At 48.0% G+C, this 14,850-nt stretch overlaps 1 protein-coding gene across 6 annotated transcripts in view; it reads left to right on the forward strand.

Annotated features, from left to right (window-relative positions):
* The window catches only part of Mad1l1 (mitotic arrest deficient 1 like 1), a 322,214-nt gene that overhangs the window by 23,107 nt on the left and 284,257 nt on the right, over positions 1-14,850 (forward strand). Inside the window, exon 1 of one of the 6 annotated variants that reach the window (XM_033764815.1) lies at positions 13,646-13,719. The exons of the other annotated variants lie outside the window; for them this stretch is intronic. The gene's annotated coding sequence lies outside the window, so the exon portion shown is untranslated. Of the gene's footprint in view, positions 1-13,645; positions 13,720-14,850 lie in introns of those variants that run through there. 6 annotated transcript variants of the gene reach the window in all.

The raw sequence follows: 14,850 nt of genomic DNA on the forward strand, positions 1-14,850 counted from the left end.
AAAAAAAAAAAAAAAAAAAAATCTATCTATTTATCTATCTATCCATCCATCCATCCATCCATCCATCTCAAAAGGTAGCATAGACGTATGTGTAAAAGCTAGAACTTCTGGAAGCTTTGGTGGACACACATGAATTATGCATGAAAAATTCAATAAAAGTTAAATTTCATTAAAATTAAAAACTTTTTCTCTCAGAAGACACATGCAAGTGAAAAGCAGATCATACATAAGGAGAAAATTTTCGCAGTTGCTGGGTGTGGTGGTGAACACCTCTAATCCCAGCACTTGAAAGGCTGAGGCAGCAGGATTGCCACAAGTTCCAGGCTGGCCTAGGCTATGTAGTGAGTTCAAAGCCAGCCCAAACTACACAGTGAGACCTTATCTCAAAAAACCAAAAAAGAAAAAGAAAGTGTTTACAGTATGTGTATCTGACTGAAGACTTGTTTCCAGAATATATTAAGAAGTCTCAAATGTCAATAAGATGAGCAGATTAAAAAGGGCAAAAGATTTGGAACAGATAATGTCATGTAAGAAGATACATGCATGGTAAATAAGGACATGAAAAGATGATCAGCATCATCAGTCATTAGAGGAATAAAATTAAGCTCAGGGAAGTAGCACTACAAACTCAATAAAATGGCTAAAACTAAAAGCACTGACCCTGCCAACTGTTGGCAGAGATCAGAAACAGCCACATCTCCTTGCTGTCGGGAAATGGTCTGGCAGCAGTTTGCACACTTAGAGCGAGTGCTTCCACTCCTAGGTACTACCGAATCAGGAGAAATGAAAGCTTGGCCTCCTGAAGACTTGCACAGGATGTTTGCAGGAGCTCTGCACACACAAGGCAGAAAGAGGAAACAGATCCACTGTCCGTCAGTGCGTGGAGGGCTGAGCTGACCATGATGGAGTACTGCCTGGCAGTGAGGAGCAGACAGTTCATCTCTCTTGCTGAGTGAATGAAGCCAAGCTGGAGATTGTACTGTAGATTCCACTTACTAGGCAGTATAAAAAAGGCAACACTGATCTGTAGTGGTAAAAAGCAGGTCAGATTCCTTGAGTTCAGGGCTGGGCTCTGCTTGGTGGCGTGCTGGGTTCTTAGTGGAGTGAATCTGTGTGTTTTAGAATTTATGACAGTGCACTTTTACTTTGATCATGTTAGAGTGGGTATAAAATATACCAGATAAAGCTGATGTGTGAATGGTGCAGAGCTTTTACAGGCGACTTGGACTGGACTGGGGAGAGGATGAGGTTTTGGTAAAGAGTCATCTCTCGATCTTGTCAAAGGCCATGGGAAGCCAGGATCTGGGAGGACTTTGATATCCTGGTCCAGGCTGGTATTTGCAAGGTTTTGGGACTGGAACACCAGCGCTGTGGGATGGCATCGCGTAGCATCATGTGAGGCCTGGTGTGGGCTGCAGAAGGTCAGGGGATTTCATATGCCAGATTAAAAACAAAACAAGCAACTAGGTGTGGTGGTATACACCTGTAATCTTAGCACTCTGGGAAGCTGAAGCAGGAGGAGTGCATGTTTGACTCCAGCCTGGGCAACTTAATGAGTCATTGTCTCAAAAATTATAAAAAGGACTGAGGATGTCATTCAGTGGTAAAACACTCCTTAGTACCACAGCAAAACAAAAGCCAAGCACATAGTAAGCTTGGGCAGATGAACTGAGAAGTGGCCTTCACCTCCCAGGGCTCACCCAGGGCAGCTGGCCTTTGTTACAGCTTCCTTGCCTCGGATGCCATTCATCGTCAGTAGAACTGATGGCTGCCCCAGTCTGTCCTTCCAGGAGAGGCCTGCTCGGTTTCCTGACTGTCTTTCTAGAGGCATGTGTATATACAGGCTCTTTCAGGTGAGGTTCTTTTTTATGCAGTTTTGTTCTACTTAATTTTTGACAGTGTTTCTGCACCAGCAGAATAGCTCTTCCAAATTATTTGAAGAGCTATGCAGTCCACTGTGTGGACAGACACTGACTTCCTTCAGTCCCCTGTTCAGGAACGGTCAGTTGTTGGCACTTTTTTCCCCCCTCAATCAGCAGTGCTATGTTGACTGGGTAAATTCTTAAAAGCAGAATTCTTAGTTCAGAAGATATGCACATTTGAAATTGATAGCTAGTGCCAATTGCCCTTCAGAAAAGCTATGCTTCTGTACATTTCAATCGTGGTTATGTGAGTGTCATTGCTTAATTGGGGTAGTGTGCTTTCGAAGGTTCTAGTAGGGATTCAGAGCCAGGCACAGCCAAGTGGGGAGAGCAGGCCGCTTTGGTGGCTTGGCTTTTTAAAGTTTTTATTTAGCAATTCATATTGAGGGAAGAGCTTATTAACTAGGAATGCAACGAATGTCTTATTTAGCAATTCATATTGAGGGGAGAGCTTATTAACTAGGAATGTAGTGAATGTCAGGTCCCTCTGTATTTGAGCCTGTGGTCTGTGGAGGAAATTATGTCTGTGGCTGAGCCACCTCTGTTGTTTAGCCCTTGTCTCTGTTCATTTGTGCCTTAGCTTGGCCTTGTTTCAGATCCTGCTGGTGGGGATTATACCTGTCAACGTGCCTGCTAGTGTCTGAGCGGGGCTGTGGAGGATGCTGATGCAGAAGATGGAAAGGCAGGCAGTTTGTGCCCACCTCAAACTGCTGACCTGTCCCCTGGCATCAGAGTTGGGGACCTGCAAGTGCTGACCTGGATATTTTCCCAAAAGCATTTCTAGGCTGGCCAGATGACAAGCTTTGGAGATGAGCTTCCCTGATGTGCAAGGCCAATTAGGAGGACAATCAAGGGGAGAGCAGGGTGTTGGATGATCAGTTCTTGGGAAGAGCTTATTGGTTCTTGGGAGGGCTTCAGGTGACATGGTGAGCTTGTCAGGTGTCTGAGCCACTTTCTTCAGTCTGTCTTGGTGTCTGTTGGGGTGTAGAGGAGGAGGAAGATATGTTTGAGCTCTGGGCCCTTGTAGCCTTTGTGTGGGCTCCCTTTTCTGGAATTTCACCATGAGCTGTCCCTGTGGTCTGGAGAAGGAGGAACGCCTGGCCCTCTGTCGGATGGGCTGGTGTGGGCCTAGGAACCCCACCTGTGGTGAGGGTAGGCACAGGGGTTTCCAGGAGCTGGTGGATACCTCCTCCCAGGCCCAGGTCTTTAAATATCAGCCTGTCCTCCTGTGGTGCAAGCCATGGCTGTTTTCTGCCTTAGAAGTTGGGTTGGCTTTCTCTAGGCACCATCCTTTCAGCCCTAAGATTTGGGACTTGTTGTCTGAGTCTCAATGTGTGGCACACAGTAGGCATTCAGTAAGTGTTAGCAGGGAGTGCAGGAGGGAGGGTTGGGGCATTTGCTGCAATAGCTGTGCTTCGGCTAGAGCCTCTGGCCTGGCCTGACTGTTACCAGGCCCTGGGGTGGGGCGGGGCTGTGCTGTGCTCTGAACAGGCTACAAGGCAGCAGGGCTTGGAATGCGCAAGAGGAAAGACTTCCAGGAGGGGCTCCACATGTGCCCAGACAGCTGCAGCCCAGCAGGCAGGCACAGAAACACTCTACTCCAGCTTTGCACTTGGCTCTCAAAGCACTTTTAGGGCTTTCCTCCAAGCCCTGTAGATTGGGCTCTTCTCCCATCCCTTTTAGATTGATTTAGCAGACTCTGAAGCTAGGTTGCTGAAGTGCTTCCTGGGCTCCTGGAGCCCAGACTGAAGGGGTCTGGGGTGACACACACAGGGAGCCCTGTGCAGGAGTCTGGCTAAGTGTGGCTGGAGGTGGGCTGGCCCTGTGGGCAGTACACAGCCACCCATGTGCCTTGGAGGAGGGAGGCAGCTTCCTTGAGGCAGGCTCTGCAGCAATTTGAAGGCCATGAGGGGTGATCTGGACAAGCGACCCAGCATCACATGCTTCTTGTGTCATTATCCTTCTTCATAGCCCTCCCTCATTTGTGTCAAAGCTAAAAGTCCAGCCCCTGCCACCCCATATGTCTGGTCTCCTCTGCTGGTCTCTTGAGGCCAGCCTGCCTGGCCTTGGTTCTTGGGGCAGAATGCATGCTCTGTGGCTGCTGAACCTTCTAGAACCCTGGTCAGGCCCCTCACACCAGAGTACTATACCGCTTGTCCCTGGTGCTGGCTGCTGTGGAAGTGAGCTCTAGTCCTCCGGGACAGGCAGAGGCGTGGCAGGGCTGGAGTCGGCAGTGCTTGATGCCCACTCAGTGGCTTCAGGTGGAGAGCCAGTACACTGGATGGGTGGGATTTCAGGCAGAGCCCTTGTGCACGGCTACATCAAGGAGGATGGTTTGTATTAACAAGTGAAGCAGCATTATCATTTAACTAATGGGCACAGGCGCAGGGTTGTTGGGGGCTGTGGGACCTTGATGGACTTGCCCTTCTCTACCCTTTGTGATGCTTCTGCTCTTTGGGTGTAGAGGCCTGAGCTCCCAGTACCACGTACATCCTAGCATCCCAAAGCAGAAGGCTTTGCGGCACAAAGCTCTGTGGCTCTGACCTGCTGCCAGGTGATGTGGGTAGGGTGTTCAGGCCTGGCTGGCAAATCTTTCTCTGCCGTGTGTAGCCCACAGCTAGGCATTAGGTGATCAGGACCAGGTGTGGCCATGGGAGCTTTGAGGATGAGGAAGAGGTGGGTTCAGGTGGGGGGAGAGCAGGAACAGGCATGGGGGAAAGGAACCAGTACTGGGGAGTGAGTAGGTGGGTGCTGTCTGGAGGTGTTCTTGTCAGAGACCCTCTGCCCCCAAGGCTGCTGGTTGGTGGCACTCCTGCCTGTGTCTCTGAGCCCTGGGCTTCTTGGTGGCCTTGAGAACTCTGTTCTCATTGATCGTAGAACCATGTTCTGTCTTCATCATGTTATTACCAGACTCTGGTTAAAAAAACTTCGTGTTCTTGCCAGCCATGTAATCCTAGCACTTAGGAGGCTGAGGCAGGAGGATTCTTGCAAGTTAAGGCCAACTTGAGCTAATAGTGAGACCCTGTCTCAAAAACATAAAACAAAACAACAACAACAAAAAAGAACTTTACATTTCTGAGTGTGTAAAGCATGTCCTGTACCAGGTCCCTCTCATGGCCTGGAGTGTCCTTATATAGATAGCCTGCATTATTCTGTTTTCTGTCACTAGCAAATACGAGAGCTAACCAGGTCGTACAGGAAGAAGGTTTATCTTGTTTCAATTATGAAGGTTCCAAACCATGATTGGTTGTCCCTGTTGCTTTGGGCCTGTGGCAAGAGTGTACAGTGGAGCAAAATTGCTCACCTTATTCCAGGAAGCAAGAGAGGAAGAGGAAGAGAGGAGGCTGCTCAATTCCCTTCCAGGGCATGGACCCACTGGGCCCCACTACTTCCCAGTGGCACCCCTCTGGTACCAAGTATAATGATGGTGTTTGGGAACATTCCATATCCAGGCCATAGCTCTGGGTCCTTTGCACGGCCTGGACATGTCCCTGTGCAGACAGCTCGTCTCTGTCCCCATCTCGGGCCAGGAGAGTGCATTCTCAAATTCACCCCCACCTGATTCACTAGTATGTCTGTAGAGGCTGCACTAAAGTGTACTTCTTTTCTTTTTTTTGTGGTGGTGGGAATTGAACACAAAGCCATGCGCCTACTAGGCAAGTGCTCTACCATTGACACCGCCCCCCTCCCCAGAGGCCTGATGTTTAAGGCATCAAGATCGAGTTACCCAGAGAAAAACACTTATACCTGCGCTTCCTTCCTGCCTTGTCCATAACTCTAGGCCCTTTGCCCCAGTGGTGTAGGTGGCATCCTGTCTGAAGTGAGCAGAATAGGCAGGTGAGCCCCAAGGCAGGGCCTAGCAGAGGTGTCAGGGCTGTGACAGAGAGCAGGAGGCTGGCCTGGTTGTTCCCAGCGAACTTGAGAATCTGGGAGTCTCTGACAGACCCTCTTCTATCTTGTGACCCTTTTTCTTACTTTGTGCGACTTGTGGTACATAAGTCGGTCCCTGTCCTGTAGATCACGCCCTAGATTAAGAGGAGCCAACTAGTAGCTGCACAACTATCCCCTCCCCCCCAGTCCACAGAGGTCAGACTATTAGTTCGTGCACTGGTTGCCATGTTTAAGTCCAGTGTGTGATGTGCCTGGGGCTTAGGAGATGCCATCTGTAGTCTCAGACACTGTGAGGATGGATTTGGGAAAGCACAGTATCCAGCAGATCTAGGACCTGCACCCAGCATGGCTGGATGTGTGAAGGTAGGTGGTGGATTGGGTAGGAGTTTTACTGGCCAGAGCTGCAGCTGAAGAGGCTGCCTTATAGGGTTGGGATTCAGGATCAGGAGGTGCCAAGAGTTCCAGCCAAGCAGTTTGATGCCCTAATCTGTTTTTCCTGGGTCTGGCATCTTCTGCCTTTAATTGGGTGGTGTGTTGCTGGGTCAGTGAGAACTCAAAGAGTCTAGTAGTCAGAATCTAGTAGTCAGAACTTCAGCGGCATCTGTGCAGTAGAGTGATTTGTGAAATGATGGGGAAAACCGTCAATGTAAAAATGCTGTTGCTGTAGCCATTACTGAGTGCCCTGCCACTGCGGGGTAGACAGGGTGGTGGGGTCCTTGATCACAAGTGTCCATCATCTGCAGAACATGCACTGTATTGCATAGGTCAGGATGGCAGTTGTCAGAACATTGTGGGAGCCTGGCTTTGAATGAAATGTGATGTTTGCAAATGCCACACAGGCAGCACTTGTTAAAACCTGGGATAAATGGCACCTGTGTGTTGCGGAGCAACTACTACACAGCTCATTCCTTTATGTGCATGTGTGATGGTGAGTAAAACTCAAGGCTGAAAACCTAGAGAACATGTCCTTGAAGTGAAATGTTTGTTTTTGTTTTTGTTTTTTTTTTGGTACCGGGGATTGAACTCGGGTCCTTGCGCTTGCAAGGCAGGCCACCGAACCGCTGAGCTAAATCCCCGGCCCTTGAAGTGAAATGTTTGGACTTTGTTGACATAGATCTTTTCTTAGGTGTTCTGGGAGAGGCATCTCCTTTCAGAAGGAGTTGTGTTCCAGTTGACATGCTCTGAGCCAAGTCTGCCCAGGCCAGAGTGGCCGCTCTGGACCAGCAGCCTGTGGAGGGAGGACCCTGTCACTTGTCAGCTGTCCACTGGCATCCTTTGGCCCATGTGCCTATCTCTGGCTATCTGTGCCTTTGGAGCATTTGTTCTGTAGCTTGGAGTTAGTGAGAGACACATGCTTGTGCTTGTTAGCTGTACATGGGACACATGCACCAAGACCTGAGGACAGGTGGCCATGTGAGCCTGTGGCTCGGGGCCCCACTGTGACTGTCAGGAAGAGAATCTGTGATCAGTGTGTGCCTCATAGATGGTGTCTGGCTTGAGCCTGGAGAGGTAGCCTCACATTGGTGCCCAGCACTGCAGACCCTCAGGAAAGCACTTGCCGGCCCTCAGGAAAGGGCCTCAGTTGCTCTCAGGCTCTTTGGAAGGTGTTGTGTGTTCTGCTTTCTGGTGTTAACAGATTTTCTTAAGGGTTCTGTGCAGCCTGTTTTCCAGTATCCCCCTGGGCTGACAGCAGACCAGGTGCTCTGGTAGTGATTTTGCAGGTTTGTGGGGATGTGCACTTGGCCCCAATCTTAAAAGAAGCAAAGGTAGGCTCTTGGAGAAGATGACCAGAGAGCCAACCTATCCTAGGCCTCTGTGGTTCCCTCTACCCCTCCAGTGCTAATAACCCCCTTTACCCTGAGGCTGGGAGTGGGTCTGGGTGCTCCTTTTCTCTTCTGGTTTTCCTGTTTAGCTCAGGAAGCAGGATATTTGCTGGGCGGAGCTCTAGATTGGAGCAGAGGGTGGCAGACATGGGCTTCTAGCAGCAAGAGGGGTCATGTTCTGTGAGTGCCACAGAGATGCGCAGGGGCTGAGATGCTGATGGAAGTCTGTGTGTCCAGGTTAGTTGGCCTCTGTGTGAGGCGATTTTAGCACTGAGATCTGTGCTTTTTTTTTTTTTTGAGATCTGTGCTCTTGTTAGGATGGGTTAGATTTAAAGGGACAGACTTGATGTCTGTGCATGCAAATGGAAGGACTCATGGCATACCTGAGATGGGAGGAGCTTCCTCAAGGCCCCCAGGACTAGAGCAACTGCCTCAGCCCCCTACTTCCCCTGACAGAGCCTGAGGTCTCTCTGTAGGTTCTGCTCCCCCAGTCACGCCACCTGGAAGTTTGTGTGATGGGACAAGCCTCTGATTTGGGAAAGATATGTGGATTGAAACTTCTTTTGGGAGGCTCTGGGGAAACAAAATTCAGTGCTTTTCCATTGTTTTGCTCAGTGATGTGAGACGTTGTTCTAATCTGGATCACTGAAGAGTTGGAAAGGACATTTCTTTGCATGGCTATTCTTTTTAATCAGAAAGGTTGTTTTGAGATAAATCGTGGCAGAGGACTGCATTTGCAGCTGGGCTCTGTAGGGGTTAAGGAGCTGCACTTATCAGAGATTTACCAACCTGACATTGTAGATGCGGGGTAAATTCTTGACACACTTGATTTAAGGCTGGAATCTGGCTGGGTGTAGTAGTACAAATCTTTAACTGAGAGAGCCTGAGTCAGGAGGATCATGAGTTTGAGGCCGGCCTGGGCAATATAGCAAGATCCCATTTTTAAATAGAAACTGAGGTGTAGCTCAGTGCACAGGTCCTGGGTTCAACCCACAGAATCTACCCCCTCCACCACCTCCCCTGCTGCCCCGTACTACCTGCAAAAGTCTGGAAACTTCTTAAGGAAGAGATGAGAGGAAAAAGGCAGGTGTCTGCATGTTGGTGGTGGAGTGCATGTCTCTAGGGTGGACCTTATCTCTTTGCATGGTGGTGGCAGGGTTTGTCCTCAGGTTGGTAGCAAGGATTGCATTGTTCTTCCCCATGCTGTTTCCTTCTTCCTTTGTTGAGGCCATGCTATGGCTGGGCTGTGCTGGATGCTGGAGGTGGAGCTGCATGCTTGGGTTTGCTTCTGAGCAGATGTATTTGGGCAAGTGGGCCTCCTGGAAGGGTGAGTGTTCCAGACAAAGTAAGTGACTTGGTGGGACTTGTGTGTTTGGGAAAGTTCATGTGGTTCCAAATGGCCTGACCACAGTTCTGGGGTTGTGGTAAAAGCCGAGGAACCAGGCGGGGATCTGAACTGAGTGGTGGTGTGGGTCCTGTGGAGGCTTTGGACTTCATACTTCAGGGAGCAGCAGGGAACAAGTGAAGTTATCTACAGGGTATGATAGACTGTGTCCTCCCTGGCTTTCATGAGGGACTTTGCTATGTGCAGGACATGTTCTAGTTGCCCCTGGAGTATCCTACTCATGCTCATGCAACAGCCCTGTGGCTTGGGGAGGGCAGATAGTATTGTCACTGTCAGCTGGAGCCTCATCAGGAGGGAGCAGTGGTGTTGAGTTGGAGTGAGAATTGAAGAGACAGCCTATACCATGGCTTGAGGTTTAGGCTTCTGAAGGAGTTTGGAGTCTTCCCTTTCTGTCCCATATTCCCTTGTGACCGTGGTTTCTGTAGATAGAACCATGATTTTGGGAAACTTACTTGTTTGATTGCAGTCCTTGGACATGTGGGATGTGGTGATGAGGACACCATGGTCCTGTTCCTGTAGCAGTAGAAATGGACACTCAGCAGTGAGAATGAGAGCATGTCTCTTCAGGCCTGTGAGCTGGAGGAAGCTGCTGGAGACCCTATATTGTTGGGGACAGACCTGGTGTGTCTTTGGTGGCTGTGATGATGCTGAGGGGAACATGTGCCAGGTGTTTCTCTTGTCTGCAGGTGTCTTCAGAGAACCAGGGTCTGCTGGTTGAAAGACAGCTCCTATCCTGAGAGGCAGAACAGCACTGCTCGTGGTTGTGGTTGGTACCCATTCTGAATTTGTGTCTTACTGGTGCTTTCTCACAGCTGGGTGGCCTGGGCAAGCTGTGCTCTGTTACTGCTATTTGATAGAGCAGGGACCAGAGGCTCTGAGAGGACCGACTGGCCCAAGGTCATCCAGCAAGTCAGCCATGCATCCTTGCTGGGTTGGTTGGCTGGTCCAGAAGCATAGTAGGCTCTGCCCCGAGTAACCTCCATTCATCTGGCTACCCACATGGCATGTGCAGCTGGGCCTGCATCTTTGTGGCTGTCAGCCTGATGCTGGCACATTCAGGCTTCTGCTGCGGACCACCCATTCTATCACCCTGAGCAGAACTCAGCACGTGTTGGCAGGAAGCCCGCCAGCCAAAGGCAGCTCTCCCAGTCCTGGGGGCTCAGTGCACCTTGGTAGGAAGGGTCTGCCAGCTTTTTCACAGAGTCACATGCCCTGGCCTGCACCTTCTCTTGAACACAGAGGCTGCAAGGTAGACTGAGAGTCAGTGCTGGGAGAGGAAGCATTTAACTTCCCAGGCACCAACATGATGCTTGCTGTCTTATTCACGAAGGCAGCTGAGGGAGAAGATCAGCAATTAATTTTTTATTACATGCAAACTCCTCTTCAATTCCATGGAATCAAACAGCCCTCCCACTGCAAGGAGAGCCAGGCTTTCACCGCAGTTCATTTCTCAGCACACTGCTGTCTGTTTGCCTTTGAACTGATAGGAGTTGTTTCTGAGCCTGTGTGGAACACATTTAGACACAAAGGTCTCTGTATTCCCATTGGCTCTTTCTGGCTTTTACTTTTTCTGTATTGCTAGAGTTTTTTGCACTTGAGTCTCAAGAGTGTTTTGCCTTTTGTTGGTGTTGCAATTACAAAATGCAGGTATCAACCATAGATAGACAAGTTGAATAGACAAGTTATAGAATGATTGTTTTAGTTTCCTTTAAGTCAAAGCTATTTTTTTATTGACTTATCTGTTAAATCATAATTGAGAACAGAATCAGTGGTAGTTACTGCCAGCTTTTTTTGGGGGGCACTTTTTTTTTTTTTGGTTTGTTTTTTATTTTTGTTTACTGTAGTTTAGCTGCAGTGTCACACCCATCCCAGTAGGGGTCACTACTGAGTTACCCTCCAGGTACTGAGGCTTGATTCATTTTTTCCATATGAAAATTTCATGATAGAAAATGTACATTCTCTTGTTTCATTCATTTAATGGACTTGGTTTTCTTTTTGTGCTTTTGTAACTACACAGTGGGTATTTGAGTGGGATGGATGGGTGGAGGCAGCCAGTTGCTTCTGTAAAGTGTTGGGTTGTTAAATTTCAAGGCTGTGAGGACCATTTGGTGTCTGTCACTCAGCTCTGCCTTTGGAGCACAGAATGGAGCCACCAGCCTGATGCTCAGAAGTTTTCCTGGGAGGTGGGACTTTTCACTTAAAATGGGGAACTGGGGATAAAACAGGGCCTGCAGGTTATACTAATGAGAAAGTTACCTGTGAATGAGTGAATATGGCTGTTACTTTGAAGACAGGTCTGGCCTGAAGGCTGTAGCTTGCTGACCATGGAAAACAAAAGCTTGCCATTTGGTTTAAAAGCCAGTGCTGAGTCCTGTTCTACCCTTTCTTAGCAGCCTGGTGACTTCTTTCTTTCCCTGTGCTGGCCTGGGAGAATCTGACAGCAGGGTGAGCCCTTATCTAAGAGTAGTACCAGAAGCAGCCTTGTGTGGGGTGGGTGGCCCAGATAGTGGGCAGCACCTTTGCTGGCTGGAATCTGGACCTTGGCAGTGAAGTGATAAGCAGGCACCTGGAGTTCCCTGGAGGATGCATCACCTTTCCAGGAAGAATTCTGAGGGGTAAAGCCCTTGTATATTGGCTCCAGGTTGAGAAATGCTCATTTCTCTCCTGCCATTTTTTGGTGGCTGAATTCCCAGGCATGGTTATGGTAATCATATCCATTCCACTCAACAGATATTTGCTGAGAGCTTCCAATGTGACAGGGCAGATGTGCAGTGTGAGATGCAGGAGAAAATTGATGATGTGATCCCTGTGCTGACAGTGGCCACAGCTCCATGGTGCAGGGCTTTGGGATCCAAAATTGGGAGAACTGATGGGGCCTGGGACAGGAAAGCTCTCTTGGAGGGTGGGCTCTTGGAGCTGGCTGAGGGGTGACTGTCTCACCCCCGTGGGTCTAGTGTTGGCTCCTAGTCTGCAGGTCTGGCGGAGCAGTGGAAACAGCCCCTCTCCCTGTGATCTCTTCCCCAGGCCATCAGAGGACCTGTGGCTGAGGGCTGGGGTCTGATTGCTGGTCTTCCTGCCTCTGGGTGAAGGCCACATGCCCTCAGCAAGCATCAGGCTCCATATCTGTTTGTACAGTGAGACTCGCTTTTGTTTCCATCAAAAACATGAACTGCTGTTTGTAGCATTTCCATTTACTGACAACCCGTGCCAAATTAATTTTATTTAATTATCTCCCAGGGCTAAGCTTGAATACATTTTGTGTTAAATTTGCAGTTTTTCCCTTTTCTAAACGAAATGGACTTAATATCCTTGTTAAAATCTGATTAAAACTAAAATTGAGTTTTTTGAAGTCTGATTATCCCATGAAATGGAATTTTTAAACCTAATTATGGATGGATTTGCATATACTTTTCAGCATCATTGAAAAGAAAGCCAAAATAAATTTATTAATGACATCCTTTTCTCTCGTTTCCTTGGGGCGTGACGTTGGTTTAGGAACACGAGGAGGTTGAAGAGGAAGGCCGCCCTTCTTCCCATCCTTCCTTTCAAAGAATGCTTTTTAAAGTGGTTCCTGGAGAATCAGTTCCCAGCAAGGTTGTACTTGGTCTTGTTTCCAGTCTTTGCCACTCCTCTGTTTAAGGATGGATGGTTTCCCTGGACTGTTTCCTGTTTCCCTGTACTCAGAGCTCTGGTCTTCATGGAGGGGGGAGGGTCCCTGATCACCTGTCGGACTTCTGTCTTAGTTATTTTTTTAGACTGCTGAGACAAAATACCTGACACCCAAAGTTAAAGGAGGAAAGGTTACTTCAGCTCACAGTTTGTAGAGGTTTCAGCCCGTAATTGGCTGGCTCTAAGGCAGGGTGGCATGGCAGGGGGCATCACAAAAGGAGAAACAGTTCATGGCATGACAGGCAGAAGGCAGTGAGCAGCAAAGCAGGGCGTGGCAGCCTTCCTCTTTATATTCCATCCAGGCTGCTCGCCTTTTGTGTGGTACTACCCACACCCAGGGTGGGGCACCCTTAATCCCAGTACCACACTCTGAGTCACCCACATTTGAAACTCCCACCTATGCCTGTGTGAAGCTTTGGGGGGACATCTAGATAACAAGCCATGACAATATCCCTTCAGCCCCAAATGGACCTGGAGCTAACAAGCTGCCTCTACTCTAGTTCTGGGTCCCATGTGTGTTATTAAATAAAAGCAAGCTCACTATGGCCATTGTGCGATGAACTCGGGGTTTCCAAGTGGCATGGTCCACAAATGCTGTGCTGCATTTGGAGTTTCCTATGCTCTAATTTCCTAATAGCAGGCAAGTTGCTCAGCCTTACTTGGCTTCTGCCTGTCCGTCACTGCAGTTTTGTGAAGTATGTTATCTTCTGGTTTGGCTGTTGTCACCTGCACAGTGTTTCCTCAGCACACTGCACCTGTGGTTTTCCTTTTTCCAGCGAATGGATGTCTTGTAGGTTTTTAACCCAGTTTTGGACTCTCACAAATAAAGCTTCTCTGAACACTTGTGCATCAGTCTCTGTACATGTGCTTTCCTTTTTCTTAGATGCCTAAGAGTGAGTGGGATTTCTGTGTGGGACATGAGTGACTGCACTCTTGTCTTCCCACCATGGAACAGATCTCTCCTTCCTGCTGGATGGCAGCTCTGCTGCGTCTCAGCGGTCTCCGGGAGGTAAGAGTGCCATCCTGTGGTCCTTGTCCTAGTCCTGATGGCTGACATTGTTGGCATTTCCTCAGGCTTTTATGTGACATCCATACTTCTTCTGTGACATTTCTCTCCAAAGGGTTTTGGGTGGATGGCTGGAGAGTTGATGGGGTCTCTGGTTGGATGTGTGGTGAGCATCTGCTTCCAGGGTGTGGCTTTTTCATTTCTCTAGTGTCTTTTGAAGAATAAAATGTTTCAGTTTTGTGATGTCTGATTTATCAGTTCATTTCTTTTATACCACTCAATTTTTGTGTTTGCCTAATACAAGCTTCTAGACTTATTAGTTTGGTTTTTAAGTTAATTTTGAATTAATTTTTACGAGTGGCAAGGTGACCGTTGAGGGTTATTTTTTTTTTTGCAGTTATGTTTATTTTTGAGTTGCTCTGCACACTGATGAAAACCAGTGGGTTTCATGCTTGTAGACCTGTATATAGATTATCCTTTACATTGATACCTGTGTATGTCCCTTGCTAGTATCCATCATTTCATAACAACTATACCTTTGTAGTAATTTTTTTGAAATATGATAGGGAACTCTACAGCTTTTTTCTTATTTATAAAGACTATTTTGACTACTTTGGGGATTTTGCATTTTTATATAAATTTTATCAACTTCCAATTCCTTTTTTTCTGTGCTTTTATTGTCCTTATTTTTACTTGTCTGAGTAGATTCATTAAGGCCTCTAGCTCTAGTATAGGATCTGGGGTGCAGCTCAGTGGTAGAGGATGTGCCTGGTGCACCTGCAAAATGACACCACCAGCAACAACAGGAACAACAACAGCAACAAAGCCTCCAGTACAGCTTTAACTTGAAGTGGTGAGAATGGACATCCTTACCTTGTCATCTATCTTATAGGGAAAGTGCTCAGGTTTTCTTTTATCAAGTATGATGTTAATTTCAAGGCCTTGGGAGATGCTGTTTATTAGGTTGGATACAATCCTTTGTAACCTTATTGTGGTCAGTTACGGGTATGAAAATTTGTCTAACCATGTTCAAGTGCACAGTTCTGTGGCATTAAGCACATTCACGTTGTCATTCAGTCATCACCACTACCCACCTCCTGAGCTCTTTTTTTTTTTTTTTTTTTTTTTTTTCTG

The sequence above is a fragment of the Fukomys damarensis genome, unplaced genomic scaffold, assembly GCF_012274545.1.
Source record: "Fukomys damarensis isolate Sample0158 unplaced genomic scaffold, DMR_v1.0_HiC HiC_scaffold_17, whole genome shotgun sequence".
NCBI classification, from domain to species: domain Eukaryota; kingdom Metazoa; phylum Chordata; class Mammalia; order Rodentia; family Bathyergidae; genus Fukomys; species Fukomys damarensis.